This window comes from Somniosus microcephalus, chromosome 6 (assembly GCF_052327205.1).
Source record: "Somniosus microcephalus isolate GS21.2 chromosome 6, FLI_Smic_1.0, whole genome shotgun sequence".
Taxonomy (NCBI): domain Eukaryota; kingdom Metazoa; phylum Chordata; class Chondrichthyes; order Squaliformes; family Somniosidae; genus Somniosus; species Somniosus microcephalus.
The window spans coordinates 172,650,157-172,668,394 of record NC_140992.1 but is presented as its reverse complement, the minus strand read 5'-3'; positions in this window follow the sequence as shown (position 1 = coordinate 172,668,394).

Genomic DNA, 18,238 nt, shown 5'->3' with positions numbered 1-18,238 from the left:
ACACAGATCCTGGACTGGAGCAAGACGCAGACCCTGGACTTCAGAGACACAGACCCTGGATTGGAGAGAGAGAGAGACAGACCCTGGACCAGAGAGAGAGAGAGAGAGAGAGAGAGAGAGACAGACAGACACAGACCCTGGACTGGAGAAAGAGACAGATGCAGGCCCTGGACTGCAGAGAGAGACACAGACCCTGTATCTGTAGAAAGGGGGTTTTTGGTGTGGGGTTTATGTCTGGCCAGTCAGGCGTATCTGAGCTGCTCCAGGCCCCGTGCGGTTTTGAATCACTTCCCTTTCTGGTTCTGACCGCCGGACATATTTCAGTAGCGATATAGACAAAACAAGACTCGTGGTTGGGTGCAAAGAAGACCAACATTTATTGAAAATAAAGAATAAATTGCTATACAGTGAAAATAATGAATACAGCACACTTTCTTAGTACAGCACACCTTTACTTAACGGGGAGGAGAGAAGACGGGCACATTGAGAGAAAATTGACTAAAATAACAATTTAACAAAATTCCCCTTAATTCCCACCCCTTATACCTATCTAGGTTGCCTTGTAATGGGCCAGAAAGTTTATGCTCACCAGTGAATGCCTGCTCCATGCCCCTGTGGCCTGCCTTGGATTCTTCATCACCCCAAAGTAGAGATACCCCAGTAATTCAAAAGTAACTGCTGGTATTTCACTTCTTTGGGCGGGCTGCTGAGCTGTTCCTCTTGTAGGCAGGGCATCGGAGGCAAGGCAGTAGAGAGAGAGAATGGCTTCCTGAAGGGCTATCTTTATACCCCATTTGGGAGCCCTTATCTTCGCGCCCAAATCTGGACGTATTTGAGTTACACAAAAGGGACCAATCTGTCCCCATTGACTGTAATGGGTTTGAATGTGATTCCCATTCGTTTGACTGGTTTGTGAATAGAGCTGTTCAGTTTGAAATGTCCCACTGATCTCTCAAGTGCTGGGCAAACAAACCTTAAGTGTTTGGTAAACAGTACTTAAGTGTTTTGTAAACAATCCATTGTCCTGCGGGTACATTCCAACGGCAATTGATTGACAGCTTCAAGTGCTTAAGCCCTTGAGTCAACACTGTTGAGAGCTTGTAAACAAACAATCCTTTGTTCCATGTTGAACTTCCTAAACTGCCGTTGATTGACAGTTTAAGTACCTCAAGTACTTCAGCCAGTGATGGGAGATGTTCAGACAGGCTGTTTTTCTCCTTTGCCACGAGGCCTGACAGCCATCTTTGATGCCCTGGGTTTTTAAGGTACATTCCAACCAGGTTTTCTTTAATCAAATAATCTTCGGGGGCTGTCGAAATTTGCTGAAATTTTGCAAACCTTACAGTCCCCCCTGGGATACAAAAACTTGCTTGCAGTATCCTGTTTAAAGGTGAGCAAGAATTTCTGACCCCCACAAACAACCTTCCCTTATACTTATCTATATCTATCTCTGATCCCTTAACACCTCCATCCCCCTTCCTCATAGAACATCACAGTGCACGGTAGGCATCTATCGATAGAAAAACATGATTAGTTACAATTATTCAAGCATGGAGGGGTCCAATGCCCCTGCACCACTTGTGACATAGTTTTAACACGATACAACATCTTTAATGAGATTAACACCAAGCCAAAACACATTTGTTAAAAATACAAATGGAAGAAAACGAGCTCCCCTTTTTTTTTATAATGCAATTGCCTGACACTTTAATAAATGGCAGCATTCTTCAGCCATAAATGTATTTCAAACTACACCATCTGCAAACACAACAGTTCACAGGCATATGCAATTTGTTCAATTGACTCTAAACAAGTAGTACAACCTTACAGTTAGGAACTAAATTCACACATTATTTCCTTTGGAGTTGGGACCAGTACATAATACAAAATATAAAATAATTAACAAGCCTTTTGTAAACTCTTAATCTTAATCTGGATTTCCAATAACAGTTTAATTGCTGTGAACAATAATGTGCCAAATATTGTTACACATTCTACACGTCAATCAATGTGTTCTAGTGTGTGAAACTGAATAGAAAATTTTAATTACTTCTCACGGATAGCATCTGCCATCACCCATGATTAGTTACAATTCAGTCTTATTGACCTCCGAAAAGTCAAATTTACAGAATTCCTGAAACATTTTTTCTTGGGGTGACGGTTCGTATCCTCGGGCATTGGAGGGAGGCCTCCCCATACGTGAAACCGGTCTCACTAGAATACTGGGTTGCCTTGAATCCCAATCACCCTGGCCAGCTCCCCTCGTGGGCATCTGCCTCCTGCAGACCCCTCCCTTCGTGGGCTAGGGGTGCTCCCTTCCCCGAGCATCCAAAGACACGATGGTCCTCTGCATCTAACGAAACTCTGAAAAAGACTTTAAAAAAAATCTAGCCAGGTTCCCTGGCTCGGGGGAATGTGATCGGGTCCTGCGACCTCGGCTCACATAGACAGCACTCTGGAACTGTTCCATACTTAAAACTTATACTCTAATACTTAACACTACTGAATTGCAATATAAAATTTAAATTAACACATTCTAACTTAATCCTCTATACACATTACTTGAACAAAGCTATATACAAGCGCCGCCCGTCTCCGGGCAGCCAGCCTAATCCCTATTTGGACTGTTGCAGGCTACTGCCTGCAGCGAAGCTGGACTGGTCCCAACTTCTGGTCCCTCGCAGCTTATGGCTACTGGTTGGGGACTTCTGTCTTTTGGCTTCTCCCTGAATCGGGAGGCCGCCCGATTCCACTGGAAAATGGGTGACCATACTTTCTTGGGCTGGGGTACCCGAAGAGACCTCCTAGGGAGTGTCGCTGGTGGGGCTACCCTGGCGAGCGGACCCTTAGCTCGGGTCACAGTCCTTGCTGGCTGGGGACCTTCTCCCTCAGGTCCCTACCTTCCCAAACCTGGGCTGGGGACGGGCAATCCCTCACCACCGGCTGCCAGTGGCTGAGAGTCTTCCCCTTCAGGTCTAAAACCTGGTTCAGGCTCCTCCCCGGAGTCCCATAAGAGAGGGGGAATCGCTCGGGCCAAGTGCTGGGGAATTTCTCCCTTCACGCACACGACTGCGCCTGCGAGTGCAGTCTGTGTGAGTGTACACGCTGCAGGCTGAGGATTTCTAATCTCAGCTTCAATCCCAGCTGCCTGTTTCCTTGCCTCCGGCTTAAACAATTTGCATTAATTAATATAACTAGCAGCCTGCCAGTAACCCTGTTCTAAATTCTTTGTCCTCACCAGGGTGGCCTTAAAGGCAGAATCTTGGGCCTGGATCTGCTTTTGGTCCGGGGCCAAAACTATCCCCTGTGTGCCACCCTTGTCCCGGATTGCTGCTGCCGGACCCGCTCTACAGGGGTCCCAGAACTCTCCTTACCTGTCCCCCTGCATGGCTGCCTGGTTGTTCTTGTGGTTACCCTCCCACGTGGTATGGAGAGATCCTAAACCTATGGCCAAAGGTTTTGACCTTTCCCCAGCATGCTCGTACCCTGTGGGTCCCATTAAGCAAAATGGGACCTTGTTAGACCGGGGTGAATGGATCAGGTCTTCCGAGTGGACCACCGTGCTGGAAGCTCCAGTTTCCACTGAATATCTCCCCTGTACCGTCTTCACCCCCATCTTATCATAGGGCCTGCTCCCCTCAGCACTTTCGCGGGGACACAGGTCGACAGGCTGCACTGGCTCTAGTCATTGCTGGGAGTGGAATGGGGCAGACGGGGTCAAAGCACCGGTGGTGGCTGCTACTCTCCCCTGGCCAGTCAGAAGAGACCGTAGGGACTGTAAAAATGACTCAATCACAGCGGGAGGGATATCTGGCCCTGCCTTTTGGGCTGGGGCTGTGGGATCCTTTCCCTTGTTATCTTTCCAGGGATTCTTACAGTCTTTTCTCCAGTGACCATCTTTCCCACACCCATAACAATTTAACTTAGCCTGGGAGGGACGGTTCCCCTCCTGGTGCCACTCTTTCTTACTCTGGCTCCCAGGTTTAAACTCATGGACTTTTCCCTTGGGTTGGGGCATCTCGATACACCTCATGATTCTAAAGGCTACTGTGAGCCAGCGGATCACCGCTTGTTCGGTGGTCTGGGGGTTTCGGGGGTCAAACCAAGCTGCGACCTGGGCTTGGATCTGGAGCAGGCTGTTTGTCATAAGACAACGGAGCCAGTGAGTCAGTTGGACTGGGTTCAGTGCTGCCCGCCCAGGCATTCCCGGGCATGCGCTCCGGTAGACTGGCCACAGCCTGTCTGCGAACGCCTGTGAGGACTCCCCTGGGAGCTGCACTGTTCTTTCTACCCGGGCGAACGGACTACCATCATTGAGTCCCATGGCCTCCAATATCTCATTCCTCAGATCCTCATAATCCTTCTGCCCACTTTTGCACTCGCCAGATAGGGCCTGGAGGAGATCACCTCCCAGGGAAAACAACAGCATTTTTGCTTGCTCTGCGTCATCGCAGTCACTAACACAAGCTGCTTGTTCTATCTCCCTGAAGTGCAGTGAGGGGTCTCCCTTTTTAGTGAGCTTGGGGATGTGGCTAACCATGTCCCTGAGCTGGTGGGTGCCATACGGCACCACAAACTGATTCTGGATGGCCCCTGGGTCATCTTCATCAACGGGTGGACCGTACCTCCGTTGTCGGAGGGGGTACACTGGTCCCGATCCCGGCCTATCTAGTGGGGCCTGCTGTGCTTCCTCTACCACCTCATCCTCCACCCCCCCTCACTGCCAGAGCTCCTGAAAGCTCGGAGCTGTGGGTGGCGTTCATGGGACCTCTGATTCCCTGACCAACTTCGTTCTGGGTGTTGCCTGTGGGACGGTTCTATTTGGGTTGCCAGTAAAGTCCGACTGACCTGTCTTCGGGCTGATAGGACATATCATCCCCTTTGCCCTCTTTAAAGCCATATTCAAGCTTTCGATCTCTTCCCTACAGCGGCCATGATCTGCTCCCTCAAACCCTTGGTCGCAGGCCAGCTTATACATTGCCTTTACCTCCATAACCTTTTCCTCTTGCTCTCTTACTTCTTGTATGAGGCGGGTGTTCTCCTCCTGCACCCTCATCTCATTGCTCTTGACCTTTGCAACTAGGCACTTCAGGTACTCTAACTCATACCTTGTGTGGCTTTTGCCCTCACTAAACTGGTCCACCAGGCACTCTATCTTGGCCTGGTATTCTTCAATCCCCATTTCCTTATCCCAACTCTCTGCTTTAACTTCCCTAAGCCTGCGGGTACCTAACCACAGACATATCAGGGGTGTGATAAAAAGAAAACCAATAACTGCTGCTCTCTCCAGACCCAGACCACCATCTGCTACATCACATACTGTTGCCGACGGTCCTGCCGTGGTTGTCATTTTGTAGAAAGGGGGGTTTTGGTGTGGGGTTTATGTCTGGCCAGTCAGGCGTATCTGAACTGCTCCAGGCCCCGTGCAGTTTTGAATCGCTTCCCTTTCTGGTTCTGACCGCCGGACTTATTTCAGTAGCGATATAGACAAAATGAGACTCGTGGTTGGGTGCAAAGAAGACCAACGTTTATTGAAAGTAAAGAATAAATTGCTATACATTGAAAATAATGAATACAGCACACTTTCTTAATACAGCACACCTTTACTTAATACAGCACACCTTTACTTAATACAGCATACTTTTACTTAATACAGCACACCTTTACTTAATGGGGAGGAGAGAAGATGGACACATCAAGGGAAAATTGACTAAAATAACAATTTACCAAAATTCCCCTTAACTCCCACCCCTTATACCTATCTAGGTTGCCTTGTAATGGGCCAGAAAGTTTATGCTCACCAGTGAACGCCGACTCCATGCCCCTGCAGCCAGCCTTGGATTCTTCGCCACCCCAAAGTAGAGATACCCCAGTAATTCAAAAGTAACTGCTGGTATTCCACTTCTTTGGGCGGGCTGCTGAGCTGTTCCTCTTGTAGGCAGGGCATCGGAGGCAAGGCGGTAGAGAGAGAGAGAGAATGGCTTCCTGAGGGGCTATCTTTATACCCCATTTGGGAGCCCTTATCTTCATGCCCAAATCTGGATGTATTTGAGTTACACAAAAGGGACCAATCTGTCCCCATTGAATGTAATGGGTTTGAATGCATTTCCCATTCGTTTGACTGGTTTGTGAATAGAGCTGTTCAGTTTGAAATGTCCCACTGATCTCTCAAGTGCTGGGTAAACAAACCTTAAGTGTTCGGTAAACAGTACTTAAGTGTTTTGTAAACAATCCATTGTCCTGCGGTTACATTCCAAACGCAATTGATTGACAGCTTCAAGTGCTTAAGTCAACACTGTTGAGAGCTTGTAAACAAACAATCCTTTGTTCCATGTTGAACTTCCTAAACCGCAGTTGATTGACAGTTTAAGTACCTCAAGTACTTCAGCCAGGGATGGGAGATGTTCAGACAGGCTGTTTTTCTCCTTTGCCACGAGGCCTGACAGCCATCTTTGATGCCCTGGGTTTTTAAGGTACATTCCAACCAAGTTTTCTTTAATCAAATAATCTTCGGGGGCTGTCGAAATTTGCTGAAATTTTGCGAACCTTACATATCAGAGAGAGAGAGACACACACAGACCCTGGATGGAGATAGAGAGTGAGGGAGACACAGCCTGGACTGGAGAGAGAGAGAGAGAGATTCAGACTCTGGAGTGGAGAGAGAGACAGCCCCTGGACTGGAGAGAGAGAGACAGACAATGGGTTGGAGAGAGACACACACCCTGACTGTGGAGATAGATAGAGAGAGAGAGAGACAGACAGAGAGACAGACAGACAGAGACCCTGGACTGGAGAGAGAGAGAGAGAGAGAGAGAGAGAAAAACAAACAGACCTGAACTGCAGAGAAAGAGAGACACACACACAGACCCTGGACTGGAGAGAGAGAGAGGGAAACACAGCCTGGACTGGAGATGGAGAGAGAGAGAGAGACCCAGACCCTGGACTGGAGATAGAGATGCAAAACCTGGACTGGAGAGAGAAAGACAGACACAGACCCTGGACTGGAGAAAGAGAGAGGGTGAGAGAGAGCGAGACAGACCCTGGACCAGAGAGAGAGAGAGAGAGACCCTGGACTGGAGAGAGAGAGAGAGAGAGAGAGAGAGAGCGAGAGAGAGACAGACAGACTGTAAGGTTTGCAAAAGTTTGGAAAATTTCTGCAGCCCCCAAAGATTATTTGATTAAAGAAAAGCTGGTTGGAATGTACCTTAAAAACCCAGGGCATCAAAAATGGCTGTCAGGCCTCGTGGCAGAAGACAAAGACAGCCTGTCTGAACATCTCCCATCACTGGCTGAAGTACTTGAGGTATGTGATGTAGCAGATGGTGGTCTGAGTCTGGAGAGAGCAGCAGTTATTGGTTTTCTTTTTATCCCACTGATATGTTTGTGGTTAGGTGCCCGCAAGCTTGGGGAAGTTACCCGCAGGCTTAGGGAAGTTAAAGCAGAGAGTTGGGATAAGGAAATGGAGATTGAAGAATACCAGGCCAAGATAAATCGCCTAGTGGACCAGCTTAGTGAGGGCAAAAGCCATGTGAGGTACGAATTAGAGTAACTGAAGTGCCTAGTTGCAGAGGCCAAGAGCAATGAGATGAGGGTGCGGGAGGAGAACGCCCGCCTCATACAAGAAGTAAGAGAGCAGCAGGAAAAGGTTAGGGAGGTACAGGCAGCGTATAAGCTGGCCTGCGACCAAGGGTTTGAGGAAGCAGATCATGGCCCCTGTAGGGAAGAGATAGAAAGCTTGAATATGGCTTTAAAGAGGGCAAAGGGGATGATATGCCTTATCAGCCCGAAGACAGGTCAGTCGGACTTTACCGGCAATCCAAATAGAACCGTCCCACAGGCAACACCCAGAACAAGGTTGGTCAGGGAATCAGAGGTCTCACGACTGCCACCCACAGCTCCAAGCTTTCAGGAGCTCTGGCAGCAAAGAGGGTGGAGGATGAGGTGGTAGAGGAAGCACAGCAGGCCCCGCTAGATAGGCCGGGACCAGGACCAGTGTACCCCCTCCAACAATGGAGGTACGGTCCGCCCGTTGATGAAGATGATGCGGGGCCATCCAGAATCAGTTTGTGGTGCCGTATGGCACCCACCAGCTCAGGGACATGGTTAGCCACATCCCCAAGCTCACTAAAAAGGGAGACCCCTCACTGCACTTCAGGGAGATAGAACAAGCAGCTTGTGTTAATGACTGTGATGAAGCTGAGCAAGCAAAAATGCTGCTGTTTTCCCTGGGAGGTGATCTCCTCCAGGCTCTATCAGGCGAGTGCAAAAGGGGGCAGAAGGGTTATGAGGATCTGAGGAATGAGATATTGGAGGCCATGGGGCTCAATGATGGTAGTCCATTCGCCCGGGTAGAAAGAACGGTGCAGCACCCAGGGGAGTCCCCGCAGGCGTTCGCAGACAGGCTGTGGCCAGTCTACCAGAGCGCATGCCCGGGAATGCCAGGGCGGGCAGCACTGAACCCAGTCCAATTGACTCACTGGCTCCGTTGTCTTATGACAAACAGCCTACCCCAGATCCAAGCCCAGGTCGTGGCTTGGTTTGACCCTCGAAACCCCCAGACCACCGAACAAGCAGTGATCCGCCGGCTCACAGTAGCCTTTAGAAACACGAGGTGTATCGAGGTGCCCCAACCCAAGGGAACAGTCCATGAGGTTAAACCTGGGAGCTAGAGTAAGAAAGAGTGGCACCAGGAGGGGAACCGTCCCTCCCAGGCTAGGTTAAATTGTTATGGGTGCGGGAAAGACGGTCACTGGAGAAAAGACTGTAAGAATCCCTGGAAGGATAACAAGGGAAAGGACCCCACAGCCCCAGCCCAGAAGGCAGGGCCAGATATCCCTCCCGCTGTGGTTGAGTCATTTTTATAGTCCCTACGGTCTCTTCTGACTGGCCAGGGGAGAGTAGCAGCCACCACCTGTGCTTTGACCCCGTCTGCCCTATCGCACTCCCAGCAATGACTAGAGCCAGTGCAGCCTGTCGACCTGTGTCCCCACGAAAGGGCAGAGGGGAGCAGGCCCTATGATAAGATGGGGGTGAAGACGGTGCAGGGGAGATATTCGGTGGACACTGGAGCTTCCAGCACGGTGGTCCACTCGGAAGGCCTGACCAATTCACCCCGGTCTAACAAGCTCCCATTTAGCTTAATGGGACCCAGAGGGAATGAGCAGGCTGGGGAAAGGTCAAAACCCTTGGCCATAGGTTTAGGATCCCTCCATACTACATGGGAGGGTAACCACAAGACCAATGAGGTGGCCATGCAGGGGGACAGGGAAGGAGAGTTCTCGGACCCCTGTAGAGCAGGCCCAGTAGCAGCAATCCGGGCAAGGGAGGCACACAGGGGATAGCTTTGGCCCCAGACCAAAAGCAGGTCCAAGCCCAAGATTCCACCTTTAAGGCCGCCCTGGTAAGGGAAAATAATTTAGAACAGGGTTACTGGCAGGCTGCTAGTTATATTAACCAGAGCAAATTGTTTAAGCCGGAGGCAGGGAAAGAGGCAGCTGGGATTGAACCTGAGATTAGAAATCCTCAGCCTGCAGTGGGCACAAGCTCACAGGCTGCACAGGCAGGTGCTGTGGCTTGTGTTAGGGGAGGAGCCATTCCATCCTCTGTCCAGACCACTCCCCCTCTCTTGTGGGACTCCGGAGAGGTGCCTGAACCAGATTTTAGACCTGAAGGGGAAGACTCTCAGCCACCGGCAGCCGGTGGCAAGGGATTGCCTGTCCCCAGCCCAGGTTTGGGAAGGGAGGGACCCGAGGGAGAAGGTCTCCAGCCAGCAAAGACTGTGACCCGAGCAACGGGTCCGCTCGCCAGGGTAGCCCCACCAGTGACACTCCCTAGGAGGTCTCTTCAGGTACCCCAGCCCAAGAAAGTATGGTCACCCACTTTCCAGTGGAATAGGGTGGCCTCCCGAGTCAGGGAGAAGCCAAAAGACAGAAGTCCCCAACCAGTAGCCATAAGCTGCGAGGGACGAGAAGTTGGGACCAGTCCAGCTTCGCTGCAGGCAGTAGCCTGCAACAGTTCAAACAGGGATTAGGCTGGCCGCCCGGAGATGGGCGACGCTTGTATATTGCTTTGTTCAAGTAATGTGTATAGAGGATTAAGTTAGAATGTGTTAATTTTAATTTTATATTGCAATTCGTTAGTGTTAATTATTGAGTATAAGTTTTAAGTATGGTACCATTCCAGAGTGTTGTCTATGTGAGCCAAGGTCGCAGGACCCAATTATTGTTATGTTGGGAGACTCGTAAAAATCAACATTTAATTGTGCAGCACACACATCTGCTGCATATATGACAAATAAAATTGAATTGAATTGTGTGAATTTAGTTCCTAACTGTGAGATTGTACTACTTATTTAGAGTCAATTGAACAAATTGCATATGCCTGTGAATTGTTGTGTTCGTAGATTGTGCAAGTTTGAAATACATTTATGGCTGAAGAATGGTGCCATTTATTAAAGTGTCAGGCAATTGCATTATAATAAAAGGAAGCTCGTTTTCTTCTGTTTGTATTTTTAACAGATATGTTTTGGCTTGGTGGTAATCTCATTAAAGATGTTGTATTGTGTTAAAACTATGTCACAAGTGGTGCAGGGGCACTGGTCCCCTCCATGCTTGAATTATTGTAAATACTCAGTGGTGCAGGGGCATTGGACCCCCTCCATGTTTGAATTATTGTAACTAATCATGTTTTTCTATCGATAGATGCCTACCATGTACTGCAATTCTCTCTGGGTAGGGGAGATCGAGGTGTTGAGGGATCAGAGATAGATATAGATAAGTATAAGGGAAGGTTGTTTGTGGGGGTCAGAGGTTATTGCTCACCTTTAAACAGGATACTACAAGCAAGGTTTAGTAACCAAGGCGGGGACTGTAAGTTTGGAAAATTTCAGAAAATTTCTGCAGCCCCCGAAGATTATTTGATTAAAGAAAACCTGGTTGGAATGTACCTTAAAAACCCAGGGCATCAAAAATGGTTGTCAGGCCTCGTGGCAGAAGACAAAGACAGCCTGTCTGAACATCTCCCATCACTGGCTGAAGTACTTGAGGTATTTAAACTGTCAATCAACTGTGGTTTAGGAAGTTCAACATGGAACAAAAGAATTGTTTGTTTACACGAGCTCTCTACAATGTTGACGCAAGGGCTTAAGCACTTGAAGCCATCAATCAGTTGTGGTTGGGCGGTGACCACAGGACAATGGATTGTTTACAAAGCACTTGAGTGCTGTTGACTGAACACTTAAGGATTTGTTTGTCCAGCACTTGAGAAATCAGTGGGACATTTCAAACTGGTCACAAACCAGGCAAATGAATGGGAAACACATTCAAACCCATTACAGTCAATGGGGACAGATCAGTCCCTTTTGTATAGCCCAGATACATCCAGATTTGGGCGCGAAGATAACGGCTCCCAATGGGGTATAAAGATAGCCCCTCAGGAAGCCATTCTCTCTCTCTGCCGCCTTCCCTCCGATGCCCTGCCTACAAGAGGAACAGCTCAGCAGCCCGCCTAAAGAAGTGGAATACCAGCAGTTACTTTTGAATTACTGGGGTATCTCTACTTCGGGGCTGTGAAGAATCTAAGACAGACTGCAGGGGCATGGAGCAGGTGTTCACTGGTGAGCATAAGCTTTCTGGCCCATTACAAGGCAACCTAGATAGGTATAAGGGGTGGGAATTAAAGGGGAATTTTGTTAAATTGTAATTTTAGTCAATTTTCCCTCGACGTGTTCGTTTCTCCTCCCGTTAAGTAAAAGTGTGCTGTATTAAGTAAAAGTGTGCTGTATTAAGTAAAGGTGTGCTGTATTAAGTAAAAATGTGCTGTATTCATTATTTTCAATTTATTTTTTATTTCAATAAATACTGGTCTTCTTTGCACCCAACCACGAGTCTCATTTTTTCTATATCGCTACTGAAATAAGTCCGGCGGTCAGAACCAGAAAGGGGAGCGATTCAAAACTGCACGGGGCCTGGAGCAGCTCAGATACTTCTGACTGGCCAGAGACAAACTCCAGGGGCAACCAAAACCACACCCCACCTTCCCCCCCTTTTCTACAAGACAGACCCTGGACCAGAGAGAGAGAGAGATAGAGAGGCAGACAGAGAGACCTTGGACCAGAGAGAGAGAGGGAGACAGAACCTGGACCGGAGAGAGAGAGAGAGAGACAGACCCTGGACCAGAGAGAGAGAGAGAGAGAGAGAGACCCTGCACCAGACAGAGACAGGCAGGCAGACAGACACAGACCTGGACTGGAGAAAGATACAGATGCAGACCCTGGACTGCAGAGAGAGACACAGACCCTGGGTCGGAGAGAGAGACAGATAGACCCTGGACTGGGGAGAGAGAGAGATAGACAGAGAGACACGGCGGCACGGTGGCATAGTGGTTAGCACTGTTGCCTCACAGCGCCAGGGACCCGGGTTCGAATCCGGCCTCGGGTGACTGTCTGTGTGGAGTTTGCACATTCTCCCCGTGTTTGCGTGGGTTTCCTCCGGGTGCTCCGGTTTCCTCCCACAGTCCAAAGATGTGCAGGTTAGGTTGATTGGCTCTGATAAATTGACCCTTAGTGTTAGGGGGATTAAATACGTGGGGTTACGGGGATAGGGTGGGATATGTGTCGGTGCAGGCTCAATGGGCCGAAATGGCCTCTATCTGCACTGTGGGGTTTCTGTGATTCTGTGATTCTGTGACAGACCCTGGACTGGAGAGAGAGAGAGAGAAACAGACAGACACAGACCCTGGATCGGAGAGAGACAGACCTTGGACTGGAGAGAGAGAGAGAGAGAGAGAGAGAGACAGACCCTGGACTGGAGTGAGAGACAGACCCTGGACTGGAATGACAGACAGACAGACAGACCCTGCACAGGAAAGAGAGAGAGACAGACAGACAGACCCTGGACCAGAGAGTGAGAGAGAGACCCTGCACCAGATAGAGACAGACAGACAGACAGACACAGACCTTGGACTGGAGAAAGAGACAGACGCAGACCCTGGACTGCAGAGAGAGACACAGACCCTGGATCGGACAGAGAGAGAGGCAGATCCTGAACCGGAGAGAGAGAGAGAGGCAGACAGACCCTGGACAGGAGAGAGAGACAGACAGTGGACCAGAGAGAGAGACAGACAGACAGACCATGGACCAGAGAGAGACACAGACACTGGATCGGAGAGAGAGAGACAGACCCTGGACTGGAGAGAGACAAAGACACAGACCCCGAACCAGAGAGAGAGAGAGACAGACAGACCCTGGACCGGAGAGAGAGAGAGACCCTGCACCAGATAGAGAGAGACAGACAGACAGACACAGGCCTTGGATTGGAGAAAGAGACAGACGCAGACCCTGGACTGCAGTGAGAGGCACAGGCCCTGGATCGGACAGAGAGAGAGAGGCAGACCCTGAACCGGAGAGAGAGAGAGACAGACCCTGGACCAGAGAGAGAGAGAGAGAGAGAGAGACCCTGGACCGGAGAGAGAGACAGATCCTGGCCCAGAGAGTGAGACAGACCCTGGCCCAGAGAGAGAAAGAGACAGACACTGGACCGGAGAGAGAGAGTGAGACAGACAGACCATGGACCAGAGAGAGACACAGACCCTGGATTGGAGAGAGAGAGACAGGCCCTGGACTGGAGAGAGACAAAGACACAGACCCTGAACCAGAGAGAGAGAGAGAGAGAGAGAGACAGAGACCCTGGACCGGAGAGAGAGAGAAAGAGAGCGAGAGAGACAGATGTATTGATTTGTATGTGGGTTCAATGACGACACACTGATGAAAGAGAATATCTTTTAATCTAAAGTTTGTTCAGTGGTTAACAGCCTTACAGGAGACACCATGTTAGAGATCCATCGAAAACGAAACTAAAACTAAACTGCCTCTCTCACATGCCCTCTGCTGGTAAGGCATAAATAATCAAACAGGCAAATATGCTGGTAAGGCATAATAGTCAAACAGGCAAATGCCATCACTATTTGCTGATATCATTACATCTCCCTTTCTTAAAACAAAAGTATTATACTTTTATCTAACAACATGTTTTCTTTGTATTACTCTGCATTTTAACTGTAACACTTAATGAACTTACATTATCATTATCGTTATCAAGGTTTTTTAACCTTGTTTTGTGTGTTCACATGAAATATGTAAATACACTAGAACTTGAAGAGAGAATAAGATAACATTACTTCCTTCGATAACAAGAGTCCTTAAACTTGCTCAATGAGTCTCTCAGGAGGCTTCACGTGTCTTGAGGGTTTTCTGATTGATCGTCCTTGAATCTGAGTTGTTGCCTCAGATGATGATTTCTCAGCTGTGTGATCAGGTTGTTCAACAGTATCAGTCTTTTGACCTGCTGTGTGATCAGGTTGTTCAACAGTATCAGTCTTTTGACCTGCTGTGGCAGGTCTCATGAGAAGATCCCGACGATTTCTTCGCAGAACAGCACCCTCATCTGTCTGAATGGTGTATGATCTTGGTTGAACTTCACTCAGGACAGTTCCCTTCTGAGTCCATATGTTTGTTTTGTCTTTGAACCTTACTTGGTCACCAGTGTGGAGTTCAGGTAGGTTTTGTGTTCCTCTGTCATAGTAGTACTTTTGCTTTTCTTTCTGTTGTTCTTTGAACTTCCTCACTTTCTCCCCCTCTTTTGTTTTCAGGAGGTTCTCCGGGATGGGTAGGTTTGACCTTAGCAGATGTCCAATAAGGAGTTGGGCTGGTGACATACCACACTCGAGCGGCGTTGTGCGGTATACAAGCATGCTCTGATAGAAGTCAGTTCCACTGTCTTTTGCCTTGTACATCAGTCTTTTCACTGTCTGGACCGATTTTTCCACTAGTACATTGGACTATGGAAAGTGAGGACTTGACGTTGTGTGGACAAAGTCCCACTCTTTGGCAAAGTGTCGGAAACTTGCATTGTAAAACTGCGGTCCGTTGTCTGTGAAGACCTCGCTTGCCACGCCATGTCTGGAGAATATGGCTTTCATAAATGTTATCAGAGCATCTGCAGTGGTGGTGCACAGTCTACAAACCTTTGGATACAGGGAGTAATAGTCTGTGACTACAAGATAGTCCTTCCCTTGACATACAAAAAGGTCAGCGCCTACCTTCTGGTAAGGTCTGTCTGGCGCTGGGTGTGGCTTTAGTGGTTCTACCGGATTGCTTGCTCGATATTTCAGGCATATTGTGCAGTTTGACACCCCATTTGTCACATCTTGGTTGATTCGTGGCCAGTACATCACCTCTCGTGCTCTTTCCTTACACTTTTCGATTCCCAGATGTCCTCCATGGATCATTTTTAGCATCTCTTTTCTCGACTCTTTGGGATAACTAATTTACTTCCTTTGTAGATGATGTCTTCGACTACTGATAGTTCCGCCCTGCAGTTCCAGTACTCTGCCATGTCAGGTGAGCAGTCTTGCTTCATGATGGGCCATCCATCCAAGATGCTTTTCCTCAGTCGTCTCATTGTTTCATCTTTGTTTGTCTCAGTCTTTATGAGCTCCATTTTTGCATCTGCTATGGGCAGTGGACTTGTGATCATGTCCACGTAGGCGTTCACTTTTTCATCCATTTTGGTGTTTGCGGGCTCTCTTGGGTCTACAGCTCTGGACAACGTGTCTGCTGTATACATCAGCTTACCCGGGGTGTACGCAACTTTCAGTGTATAGCGTTGCAGCCTGATCATCATTCTTTGTATTCTAAGTGGACACCCATTTAGTGGCTTTTGGAACAATGCAATCAAGGGCTTATGGTCAGTCTCTACACTGATTGCTTGTCCTGACACAAACTGGTGAAATCTTTCACAGGCGTATGTGATGCTGAGCAGCTCCTTTTCTATTTGAGCATATCGTGTCTCCGCGTCTGTCATTGAGCGCGATGCATATGCAATAGGTTTCCAGCAGTCATATTTTTGCAGAAGAACGGCACCGAGCCCACTCTGTGATGCATCTGATGATATCTTGATGGATCTCGCTGGGTCATAAAACCTCAGAACTGGTTCCTCTGTGAGCAGTTTCTTTAGATCGCTCCATGACTTCTCATGCTCATGATTCCATTCCCATTCTAAGTTCTTTACAGTTAGTCGTCTCAGTGGCGCCATCTTTTCTGAGAGTTTGGATATGAATTTACCCATGTAGTTGATCATTCCATTAAACCTCTGCACTTCCTTTTTGCATTGTGGCTTTGGCATATTCTCAATGGCGGACACCTTTCTGGGATCTGGTCTGATGCCCTCACTGCTAAGGATATCTCCCACGAATGTCAGTTCTGTCACCCCGAGCTGGCATTTCTCTCTATTCAGCTTCAGGTTTGTTTTCCGTGTTGCTTCCAGCACTTTTTTCAGTCTCTCGTCATGCTCAGTTCTCATGGTTCCCCATACTATGATGTCATCCATTGATGTATCAACTCCCTCCAGGTGCTCATAGATCATATGGATAGTTTTGTGATACACTTCAGGAGCTGAGGCGATGCCAAATGGTAACCTTAGGAATCTGTATCTGCCAAATGGACCGTTGAACGTGCACAGTCTTGAACTTGCCTCGTCCAGTTTCATCTGCCAAAATCCTGATGATGCATCTAACTTGCTGAAATACTTTGCATTTGCAAACTGTGACATGATTTCCTCACATGTAGGAAGCTTGAAGTGCTCTCTCTTTCTTGCTCTGTTTAGATCTCTTGGATCCAGGCAAATTCTGAGCTTTCCATTCTTTTTGTCCACAACGATGAGGGAACTCACCCACTCAGTTGGCTCATCTATCTTCTGAATCACGATGAGGCTTTCCATCCTGTCCAACTCTGCCTTCAGTTGCTTTTGAAGAGCAAACTGAACTTTTCTGCATGGATGTATGACCGTTGGCATACTTTTATCTACTCTGATCGTGTGTTCTCCTGGAAGGCAGCCTAGACCCTGAAATAGGTCGTTGTACTCTTTCATGAGTTCATCATAGACTGTCTCTCCTTCGCTTTCCACAACGAGGACTCTCTTTACCAGGTTCAGTCTCTCACAGGCTATTAAACCTAGTATGGCCTGCACATCCTTTGGCACCACGATTAATGCTAGCGTGTGCTCTCTGTCCTTGTGTGTCACTTTGACAATGCATTTTCCTTTCACTGGTATATTAGTACCTGAGTATCCAGTCACTTTCACTTTTATTCCATGTATCTTTGGTCTGGGTCTAATTTTCTTAAAATCAGTCTCTGATATCACATTAACTTGTGCTCCAGTATCCAATTTAAATGGAATGTGTATGTCATTCACTTTTAGTGTCAACATCCAGTCTCTTTTTTCTTTTTTGTTTTCAGATACAACATCCACATAGAACTCCTCTATCTCGCTTTCATCTACTGCATGGACCTTGCTTTGTTGCGCTTGGTTCTTACAGCAACGGGCATAATGGCTGTTTTTGTTGCAACTATTGCATGTTTTACCATATGCAGGACACTTTTTTGGTGGATGCTGTGTACCGCATCGACTACATGACTTTCGATTGCCCCTTTCATTTTTGTTCGCTGGCCACGCCTCTTTTTTCACATTGGCGCTCTTTTTGTTAAACGGTTTGTGTCTGTTCTTTCTCACTGCATCCACGTTGCAGCTACCGTCACTGAACAGCTCCTTTGCCTGCGACTTCACAGTCTCTGTAGCCCTACACAGTGCTATGGCTTTACCCAGGTCTAGATTTTGCTCTCTTAGCAGTCTTTCCCTTAGAACATTATCTGGAATACCACACACCTTACTGAATTTCTAGGCCTATGTCTTTTAATCTAAAGTGTCCTCAAGCATGTTAACAGTTTTACAGGAGACACCACCTTAGAGATCCATCTAAAACGAAACTAAAACTAAACTCTCTCTCTCACATGCCCTCTGCTGGCCAGGCATAAATAATGAAACAGGCAAATATGCTGGGAAGGCATCATAATCAAACAGGCAAATACCATCACTATTTGCTGATATCATTACAACAGACACTGGATCGGAGAGAGAGAGACAGACCCTGGACTGGAGAGAGACAAAGACACACACCCTGAACCAGAGAGAGAGAGAGACAGACAGACTCTGGATCAGAGAGAGAGAGAGAGAGAGAGAGAGAGAGAGACCCTGCACCAGATAGAGAGAGACAGACAGACAGACACAGGCCTTGGATTGGAGAAAGAGACAGACGCAGACCCTGGACTGCAGTGAGAGGCACAGGCCCTGGATCGGACAGAGAGAGAGAGGCAGACGCTGAACCGGAGAGAGAGAGAGACAGA